The following is an 11,073-nucleotide window of genomic DNA, read 5'->3' as shown; positions in this document are numbered from 1 at the left end:
CTGGAAAACTCCAAGGGGCTTTAGAAGCTGACGTGTTCCTCAGGACCTAAAAAAAAACAAAATAAAACACTTTTGGTCTTTCATGAGAGAATATTGATTTTCATTAATTTATCCAGCATATAGGAGGAAGCCTTTTCTAAAACTATCCATCAGCCAGTCTGAACAACCTCTGTTATTCAGTAAACATTATTTTCACGTCTCAGCAGGGATTTGGGAAAACAAAATGGACTAGAAAAAATGCACGAAAATACAAAAAAAAAACCCAATAATGGGGGTGTTATTAAACTTTAAAAGTGTTTCTGATATAAAAATCTATTTAAAGGTATTATGAAAGTATAATAATACGAATCATTTCTTTCAACATTCTTCATTCCCCAGTTTTCACAGTAATAGAATTAAAAGCAAATGTTTGCTAGCCTGTAAAAACAAGTGAATGAAGCAGAAAATTAAGTTAAACTAATTAATTGGCATTAAGTATCCAAAAGAAATGTCCGCTGCTATTTGGTGTGTGTATTTACGTGTACAAAACCCCCACTGTTGCTATGGATTTTACTTTGAAAGGCAATCTGACATAGAGGCGTGACAGGGGCAAGGCTTGAAAGTCATCTCACTCACTTTATTCCCCGTTTTCTCCTACTTTCCAATTTTTTATCAATTATGGCACAATTGCTCTGAAAAATATATATTAGATGAATGTTGGCCTTACGTTATGCTTATGATACTTGAAATAAACCTTATAAATTAAAAAATGTTTCTGCATATAAATGATCTAAATGGATAATTTGAAAATGATTTTTTTTAAGATTTTTTATTGGGGAATTGGGGGAGGGGAACAGTGCTGGGGAATTGGGGAAGGGGAACAGACAAGTTTCTGTCCTTTTGTTCTTCAGTCTAGTTGTGGAGGATGTTGCTTCACTGGCCCATGTTGGTATTGTCATTGCGCTCTTCCCAGGTGAGGCAGATTGGTCACCAGCCTCTGGATGGCCGCTCACAGCAGCTCTTGGCAGCTCACACCAACTTCCGGCTGCTCACGCTGGCTGCCAGCCGCTCACGCTGGCTGCCGGCCACACACAGTAGCTTACGGCAACCCACTGCAGCAGGGGCTGCAGCCTGCACCATCACCAGCGACTCATGGCAGCCCAGCTCCAGGTCGAGCTGTTGTTCACCATCTTAGCTGTAGAGGGTGCAGCATCACTGGCCCTCATGTGGGATCCAAACCGGGGCCCTGCTGCTCAGAGCTGGCGTCCCAAGCCAGCTCTTAAGCAATGTGCCACTTGGCCGGCCCTTGAAAATTATTTCTTTTTTTGTAGATAACCACTTGATAATTGTCAAGAGTCAATACTCTGTGACCAAATTACTTAGCGCATTTTGTGCCTTGTAATTATTTTCTTCTATAATGAGAGTAATTGATGCATAGATGAGCGAGAATCTTTTCGAGCTTATAAACAACCCAGCTTTGTTTGTTAATTACTGAGCCAACTCCAGGTGTGATCCAACAGATGCTGGGGTTTGCGAGACGCCGGGCCAGTTTTCCTGTAACGATACATCGTCCCCCACTGATCTACTGCTATTCTTTCTGCCCCCCCCACCGAGGGTATGTAACTGTCACAGGTGGGTATTTCTTAATAGTAAACTACGAATGTGGTCCATGACTTCATCCTGTTAACACTTAGAAAGCAAGGAATGACTTAGTCATCGAGGACCTTCTAAATTCAGGAGTTAATGTGGGTTTCATTTCTCAGTTGAAGAAACACATCTGAAAGAAACAGCAAACCTGGGCTTGAAGGCATGAGGGGGTTGATTTTTAGGAGCAAAACAAAGGGTGTTGCAGTAATTAACGGGCCTTGGTAGGCCAGGGGAATGAAGGGGGGCTCTGTAACTTCTTCCAGCTGGATCGGAGCTTCAGGAAACCAGAAGGAAAGTGGAGCACAGGGAATAGGACCAGGACTGGCCCGTAAAGGAGGTGGTGGGGGCCCAGGGAAGTAAGATGGACGGACGGACATCGTCTTTGCACCATCATCGTCCATTTTATTTCCTCTGCAGAAGTCAACATGGCCCTTGCTTGTCTTAGGGTATCAGAAACTTAGATTCCTAAGTAACAAGGACTGAAAACTGGCATTGTTAGGAGCAGATTTCTCCATCACCAATACATTTAAGGAATAGTTACCAATATATCTGTCCCACTTGAAAGTGAATTCTTACCAAAATGATGGCCAACTCTTCTGAATTTGTTTTTATTACAGTACTTAAATCCCTATACCTCTGAATTTATTTCCTGTTATTTAGAGTTTAATTATTCTACATTTAGCTCTTTTGTGGTAAACATCAAAAGTATTTAATATTTCATTCATAACTGACTGGTTAGCTCAGTTGGTTAGAGCATGGTGCTGATAATATTTCATTCATGCCTTAATCCCCCAAACACACACATCTGTTTTAGCTGCTACTTGGCAAAAAACACTGGGGATTGCTCACCATAATTTATGTGCTTGTAATGTAACCCTTAGTCAGTTGTAAGTTGGTACCATTTCTCCCTCCAGACTGAGAGCTCCTTGGGCAGAAAAACCACTCATATCATAACTGGAGGCTGTGAAAGGACCCTGGGAATAGATGTGGAATGAATAATTTCCAGGTCAGGTGACTAAAGAGTTTCCTGGTTAATATTAAATAACACACACTCCCTTGGCCTGACTCAGACCTGGCTTGACTGGGTACCATGAAGGTCACGCAGATGCTGCCAGCAACATCGCTTTCCATCGCCACTGAGACGCCTTGTAATCGGCACGTGCACTTTTACTTTTGAGATTTTCCTTTTCTTTTATAATGGAGGATAATTTCCGTTATATGACGTAAACAGTTCTCTTTTTTTTCTGTCTACCTACCTAGCCAAACTATTGGTTCTGATTCTCTGGAGACTCCTAATACACTGTGATATATAGTTAATATATAGCATTGTTCTGTGTATCTTAAAAATATAAATGTAAATATCATGTTATTGTAGCTTGTATCTGGGAACTGCCTGTTTTTACACAACAACATGCTTTGAAATCTTGCATGTTCACTGTGAACAGTTTTTATAAAAAGGCATTTTCTTCTCCCTGAGCCAGAATTTCCAATCTTAAAGTAAAATTTTATCAGTGCTAAAGCTGAGGATTTTCACATATTTTCTGGTGTTTGTGTTCTGGTGGACATGCGTTTTTAAACCACTTAATGAATCAACCAATTGTGAAATACTATTAAAATGTAGTATATTTTAAAGTGGAGCATTACATTTATCATGCAGACTAAGATAGGAGAATTAAGGCTGAACAGAATGGATTAGCAAAATTGTGAAGGAAACAAGCTATTCAGCATTTTTGATTAATGGTGTATTCAATTTCAGCAAAACTGCAAGACTTTGATTAGATCCTCCGTGTTTCTTAATATTACTGAGGACTAAGTCTCCACAAGTCATCATAAACATGGTGACATTCCTAGAAAGAGTCACTATCTCACAGATGTATAATGGCACAAAGTGCTATGACAGGCTGAAAAACTTGATACGACCATTTTTCCCTCTCTATTAAATATAAATATTCAAGTCTGGATCTGTTCAGATACAGGTAAAATATTTTTTTCTTTTAATACTTATAAATTACATTGTCTTGGTAAACAGACTTATAAAAGTTTTACAATAACAGAATGAAACTTGTTTATCATTTTTTCTTAGTTTAATAAGGACTCAACTCCATTAATCAATGATAAACTATACACATAATTTCTTCGATATGATGGTAGTGATTATTTCCCTGTTTTACAAGTTGAAAAGAGATGCGATCCATTTAAAAATGACTGAATTCCAAAAAGTTAGCGTGGACACGGAAAACAAAAGCAAACAAAAAAACTGATGTGTTTCTTTCTAAAATGAAGAGCACTATATAGCATCATGCATTTGTTATCCGTGGTCTGTGAGGCATCAGGACAAGCTCAGGGCTTAATGCGACACACAGTTACCATCACACAGATCCTAAGAATCAGGAACCCAGGCTCTGCTTCATTTGATCACAGCTCAGGGGCTGCAATCAAGGTGCCAGCTCGGCCCTGGGTCTCACGTGCAGGCTGACTGTGGGAGAATTCAACGCCAAGCTCCTCACAAGGCCGCGGCCAGGACTGAGTTGTTTGGGGGCTGCTAAAATGAGGGTCTCATTTTCCAGCTGGCTGCTGGACAGTGGTCGCCCAGACGTCCCGGCCACATGGGCCTCACCTACATGGCAACTTGCCTCGTCAAACCAGCAAGGGAAAGAGTGAAGGGAATCTGCTAGTTAGTTGCACATCCCTCTCAGCCTCATTACAGAAGTGGCATGTTTACCATATTCTATCACTGAGCACCAGCTCATGGGGCCACCCCACATTCAGGGCAGGGGGTTATAAAAGGACCTGGGTATCAGAAGACAGAGGTCATCCATCACTGAAGGCCCCACAGAGTCTGTGCAGGACAGAGATTAACTGCAAGAGAATCCTGTTGCAGGGAAAAAAAAAGCATTTTCAGTACTAGAAGTGTGTGTGTGTGTGTGTGTATGTGTGTGTGTGTGTGTATGTGTGTGTGTGTGTATGTGTGTGTGTGTTTGTGTGTGTGTGTGGTGTGTGTGTGTTTCTGTGTGTGTTTCCCTGTGTGTGTGTTTGTGTGTCTTTGTGTGTGTGTAAGTGTGTGTGTGTGTGTGTGTGTGAGTGTGTATGGCTAAATGACAGTGCTCAATTTTGATTTGTTTTAATATTTGGAAGCTATAAAGGAAGCTGTGTTGCAAGATAATTTTTTTCTTACAAGCAGTTTGGTTCTTTTTCAAATTTGATTATGCAAAGTCTATTCTTCATAGATGATACAGTGCTATGTTATAATGAACAGGAATGCATTTTGAAAATGTAGTCGAAGAAATAATAAGGGCGATCATGCATGAGCCTTTTAAAAACACAGGTTCCCACACTGCCAACAGGGGCATTGTGTGATGGGAACGGATATCTAAACGGTAATGCCAGCCCGATTCTGATCTATTGCTGAACTAAGCTAACGTAGTAAAGGAGGTAATAAGTCAAATACAATGAAAGGAAAAGTGTGAAAGTCTTTAAAATGGACCAGAGAGATTACTGAGTATCCTCAGGGCAAGTGAAGTGACTAGCTCACCACCCACGTTATCTGATTTTGTTGGATATCCAAGACTTCACGTCTTTGAAATTCTTAAACTACCAAAGTGATACAGATGTTATCTCATGTACCTCTTTGTGTCATGACTGTTTAAAAGACATTTACATTTGAGTACTCACATATATAGCACCTAAATTATAGTCAATGATGTGTGAGCTGATTAACCATTTTATAATTTTTATGTACCCCATGTTTGTTTTAAGGTGAATAATGTGGATTTAAGTCCTTGAGAAATAATAAAATGTATAACCAGCTACTGTAAATTGCAAACAAAAACCACTTCATTAAATTGTAGTACTAAAGAATGAAGGACATTTTTTAGAAATGAAGAGCTACAGGTTTAATTAAAATGTTAATTTATGTTGAAACAAAGTTCATACTCATGAAATATAATTGAAAGCTCATTGCCTTTGCCCTAATGTATTCTTTCTGTCCCAAGTGTATATTGTGTATTTGCTAAGAATAAATGGATATCATTTTATTTGAGTGGATGAACTAACAATAAGAATTATTATACACTATACACTTCAGGGGGAGAATTTTTGAAATATTCATTTTCTCTGTGTATTCAATTTACTCTCTTTATACCTCTGGACTAGGAAATTCTTTTCATAACATTAGGGGTTAACACAGCAATGAGGTTCAATATAGTAAAACTTCCTTTCCATGGTGTAAGCATCCTTTGAGTCATTAGATTGTTAGGTATTCTTGTTAGCTTCTTACTAAGCTTCAGTTATGTATGTAATTTATGTTTATAACTATAGATAGCCATCCATGCTATATATTAAATGATGCAAAACGCCGTCATTTTACACAATGCGGCTATAGATGGACCGTACATCTCCGTCCTTGCTGAGATGACTAGAGGTGCTGCTGTTTTTACTCGGGTGAGAGAGGGAATAACAATACAGTGGAAAGAGCATTGCCCTGGGGATAACAGGGGTCCCTTCAACTGTGTGACGCTGGGAAGAAATTACCATATTTCTCTAGGCTGTGTTCTTTACATGGGTCCAATAAAAAGTAGGATGAAAGGTCTTTATGACTTGTTGTATGTATGAGTCTTATGCTCTGGAAATCTTCATAGAGGTGCAGAAATGATAGGAATTGTAGGTATCTTTTGTGTTCTGGAATTAGGTTAAAATTGTACTTTTCTGTCTTAACTTGTAACTCATGCAAGCGAGTTAAGTATTTGAGGTCAGCTGCATACAATGAATTATGTTCTAGCAAACACTTAAGAGCCGATTTGAGGTACACAATACTTTATAATAGCAAGGATGTAGAATAGAAAGCTTTCAGCATAATGGACACTACGGTGATGATGAACAAAAGTACGGATGAGGCTATCGCACTGTGGATAAATCTTCTAACAAGGCTGATCTTTTACATTGATTTTTCACACACTGCATAAAATCTGATAAATTAGAATCTTTACCCTAAATATTGAGATGACAGTTAACTCTAATAAGCTTCCTATATTTTACACCATCTAAGTCTTGAATTGTCATTTCCTTCCTCAAAGCAGTTCTGTCCATATACCTAAATATCAATAAAATACAAATGTATTCTGAGAAAGCTTTTTATGCTGCTATTTTAGAAGAGAAATAATGAGTAACCTCACTCTTCATTAATTAAGCAAAACAGGACAGAAAAATCTCTGGCCCCAAAATTATTTCACCTCCTTTTGGTTGTCAAAAGTACAAAGAAATATACAACATGTTATATGTAACTCACAAGTGTACAGTATACATCCCATCTGTAAATCCCAAACCATAATTATATTTGAGGTTCTTAACAGAATTTATTTCTGATTGAAATACCCTTACTGTGAGACATATGGTATTTTGTGTACAGAATACAGTGATTTTCAAGTTCACTTGGTATTTTTATTTAAGGAACTTAAAACTCAACTTTCTGGGTTGAAAACTGCTGTGAAAGAAAGGGGATCTTTAAATTGTAAGTTGTCACTCTTAACAGTTTCAATTACTGCATCAGAAAAAAGCCTTTTTTTTACATGACCTCAATGAAAATACCAAAGAATCTTTACGTATTTAGAGTATGAATGTAAAAACTGGAATCTGGTGTTGGGTATGGGAGGTAGGAGTCTTCACACCTAAGCAGTCATCGTGTATGTGGAAACCTGTGCGGGTGTGTGACTGTCCTCGACCGACAGACACTTAACTCCATAGAATAAGCAGTTCTAAGGAGAGAGTGGTCATCTTCGGAATTTCCATTCATAATGTAATTGTCCGTATCATTACGTATAATTTTGCATCGAAACCTTGGGCTGTTATCTGCAAAGGGATAGAATGCATGGCTGTAGCCGAAAAGAAATTGTAGCCTGTCCTGTTACTAAGAAACACAGATCCTTTAGAACCACCATCTGGTCCACAGGGTTACAGTTCAGCTAATTCAAAATAAAGAATCTCAGATTTAATTAGGCTATAATTTCTTGAGCTGGGAGATTTTGGAAAATGACTCTTACTGGGGAAAATATGCTTATCAGTCTGCTGGGACCCTCATTAATGAGTAAAATTAATTTTCAGGCAAATTCATCTGAAGTTTGTATGATAACAAGGTTTTAATTTATTACTATTATTTTATTTTTGTGATTATCTTTAGCTGTTTCTAAAGCAAAACACCAGTCAAGCCACAAGAGCAGGGTGTGCATGCGCTCACATCAGCAGACTGAGTCTCTAGGTCCTCCTAGCTCTGGCACCGGAGGTGAGTTGCACAAGCCTCCAGGTGGTTCCAGCCCTCCGCCCCCCAATTTCAAAGCAGCTCCAGCCTTTGACTCTTCCTGTGGGAGTTTCAGACTCTGCACAGTGAAAATCCATCTCCATCATTCATTCTCACTCCAAACTTGAGACAGAATCGGCGAGCACACTATAATGCTCCTTCTCAGGCACTAACTGTTGGGGAAACACAAGCGGTCTACGCTTTTACCAGCGACAGTGGCCTGATTTCTCACTTAAAGGGAAATGATTTTTTAACTCTAGGTCATAAAGTATTTTTTTTTAAATCCCTATTTATTGGTCTACCCAGACTAATAAGGCTAACCTAAATTTAATATAAAACAACAGATAAATGCCACTCTCGCCCCCACCAAAACAAACAAAAAAACATTAATACTTTAACTGTGCCGACGAAATAAAACAAAAACAATTTCTCCAGAAGCTACTAGCTCAGAATCATCACAGAGTTTAAGTAACCCATTTGGATCATTGGACAAATCAAACTGATTGGATAATTGGGATTTCAAGTATAGTTATATGTCTCTTCATCTTTTTTTTTTTCAGAGTTCACATTTAATTTTTAAAAATAAGATTCTTGTTTGTTTTTTTCATGAAGAGGCTATTTAATCTGAATGTCCTAAACTTCTAATACTCATTTATAGATCAGATAAACTAATACTGATATATTACTCAAATTTAAGAATGATATATAATTTTATTATATTAAGTTGTTTTGGAAAATGTTTATATTAGCAATAATTATATTCTGTAGTGTTTCTGCTTAAATATAATTTCCAAGATTCTTAATTGATTTTAAGACTTTGCTGTCTCTAAGCTCATTATAAAATTTTATTTTGCCCTACTTTTTAAATATCTGTCATAATTATACAATATATTATTTATCATTCAGTTGTGTTTATTAATTTGATTTTACCATGATGTTTTTATTGAGGTATAAATGACACATGACATTAATTTCAGATGTACAACATGAGACTGTTTGTATTTATTGCAATATTTGTATACTTGTACATTTAAAGTGTACATAATTATTTATTATATGTATACATTGTGGCATGATTACCAAGATCAAGGCAATGCACACACATCACTTCACATAGTTAGCTCTGAGTGTGTGTGTGTGTGTGAGTGTGTGTGTGTGTGTGCGGTGAGAATACTTAAGATCTTTCAAGTATATTATACCAACTTATTAACGACAGTCACCACGCTGCTGTACATTAGGTCCTCAGAACTTCTTGTAACTGAAAGTCTGGACTCTTTCACTAACTTCTCCCTATTCCCCCTCCCCCAGACCCCGGGAACCACTGTTCTATTCTCTGTTTCCATGAAGTCAACTTTTGACTTTATTTTTTAGATTACACATACAAGTGATGCCATAGAGTGTTTATCTTACTCTGGCTTATTTCATGTTGATTTCGTCTTCTGCAACTTTGCTAAACTTATTTATCAGTTCTAATATTTTTAATGGCATCATTAGGGTTTTCTATATATAAGCTCATATCATCTACAGAGACAATTTTACTTTTTCCTTTCTAATTTGGATGCCCTTTCTTTCTTTTTTCTTTTTCCTGCCTATTTGCTCTGCCTAGTCCCTTACAGCACTATCTTGGATAGAAGTGACAGGAGTGAGCATCTGGCCTTGTTCCTGATCTTAGCTAAAAAGTTAGTTTCTCACTATTGAGTATGATGTCAGCTGTGGCCACGTATAGACCTTATCCCTTTTATCCTTCTATCCACACCCTAATTGGTTGAGGATTTTTAGCCTGAGAGGTTGTTGAATTTTGTCACGTTTTCCTACATTTACTTGAGATAATCATGTGATTTTTATCCTGTGTTCCTTTAATGTGGCATGCCACGTTAATTGATTTTTATGTGTTGAAGCATCCTTGCATCCCAGAGATAAAGCCCGCTTGGTAATAAAGTGCTTCTTTGAACAATCTGTTGGTTTTGGTTTGTCAATATTTTGTCAAAGATTTTGCGTCTATATTCATCAAAAATATTGGCGTGTAATTTTCTTTTCTTGTGATGTCTTTGGCTTTGATATCTGGGTAATGCTGACCTAATAAAATGAGTGTAGAGGTGATCCCTCCTCTTCACATTTTTTGGAAGAGTTTGAGAGGGATTGGTATTAATTGTTCTTTAAATGTTTGATAGAATTGACCAGTGAAGCCATCTCCTCCTGGACTTTCCTTCAGTGGGAGGTGTTTAATTCCTGATTCAATTGCTTACTAGTTACAGGTTTCTTGGACTTTGTATTTCTTCATGATTCAGTCCTGTAGGTTGTACATTTCTAGGAATTTATCTATTTCTTCTAGGTTATCCAAGTTGTTGGCATGTATTTATTCATAGTAGTTTCTCATGATCCTTTTTCATTTTATATCATCAGTTTTTTGTTTTGTTTTGTTTTTAAGATTTTTATTGGGGAGTTAGGGGGATGGGGACAGCGCTGAGGAATTGGGGAAGAGGAACAGACAAGTTGCTGTTGTCTTGGTCTTCGGTTGTGGAGGACGTTGCTTCACTGGCCCAAGTTGGCACCATCAATTGCGCTCTTCCCAGGCAAGACAGATCAGTTGCCGGCTTCTGGATGGCTGCTCACTGTGGCCGCTCACCGCTCAGGCTGGCTGCTGGCTACATACGGTAGCCCATGGCAACCCACTGCCACAGGGGCTGCAGCCTACGCCGTCACCGGCGACTCACAGCAGCCCAGCTCCAGGTTGAGCTGTTGTTCAGCATCTTAGTTGTGGAGGGCAGTGTCACTGGCCCTCATATGTGGGATCCGAACCTGGGCCCTCTGGTGTCCCAAGCCAGTTCTTAACCATTGCGCCACTCGGCCGGCCCCTGTATCATCAGTTTTAATGTATGCTCTTTTGTGTCTGATTTTATTTATTTGAGTCTTCTTTTTTCTTAGTCTAGCTAACGGTTTGTCAATTTTATACATCTTTTTTTAAAAAAAACAACTCAGTCTCTTTGATTACTTTTTCTAGTGTTCTATTTTCTATTTCATTTCTATCTACTACTAAATGACACAATCAATATTCAAACTCTGAGCTATCCATTTTTTTCCCTATCACATGTTGCCTCTCCAAAAAATACAAACTTTATTTTAAAGTGAAATAGTCTTTAACTTCAACTCAAATATTA

The 11,073-nt window shown here is 38.0% G+C and overlaps 1 long non-coding RNA gene across 1 annotated transcript in view; it reads right to left on the bottom strand.

Moving 5' to 3' along the window:
- Nucleotides 1–11,073, bottom strand: part of LOC109374570 (uncharacterized) — a 96,814-nt gene continuing 85,741 nt past the window's right edge. Inside the window, exon 3 of the long non-coding RNA XR_002122421.1 lies at nucleotides 1–46. This is a non-coding gene — a long non-coding RNA (uncharacterized LOC109374570). The remainder of the gene's footprint in view (nucleotides 47–11,073) is intronic.

This window comes from Hipposideros armiger, unplaced genomic scaffold (genome assembly GCF_001890085.2).
Source record: "Hipposideros armiger isolate ML-2016 unplaced genomic scaffold, ASM189008v1 scaffold_1, whole genome shotgun sequence".
In the NCBI taxonomy this organism is placed as follows: domain Eukaryota; kingdom Metazoa; phylum Chordata; class Mammalia; order Chiroptera; family Hipposideridae; genus Hipposideros; species Hipposideros armiger.
This window is presented reverse-complemented; position numbering and strand designations above follow the sequence as displayed.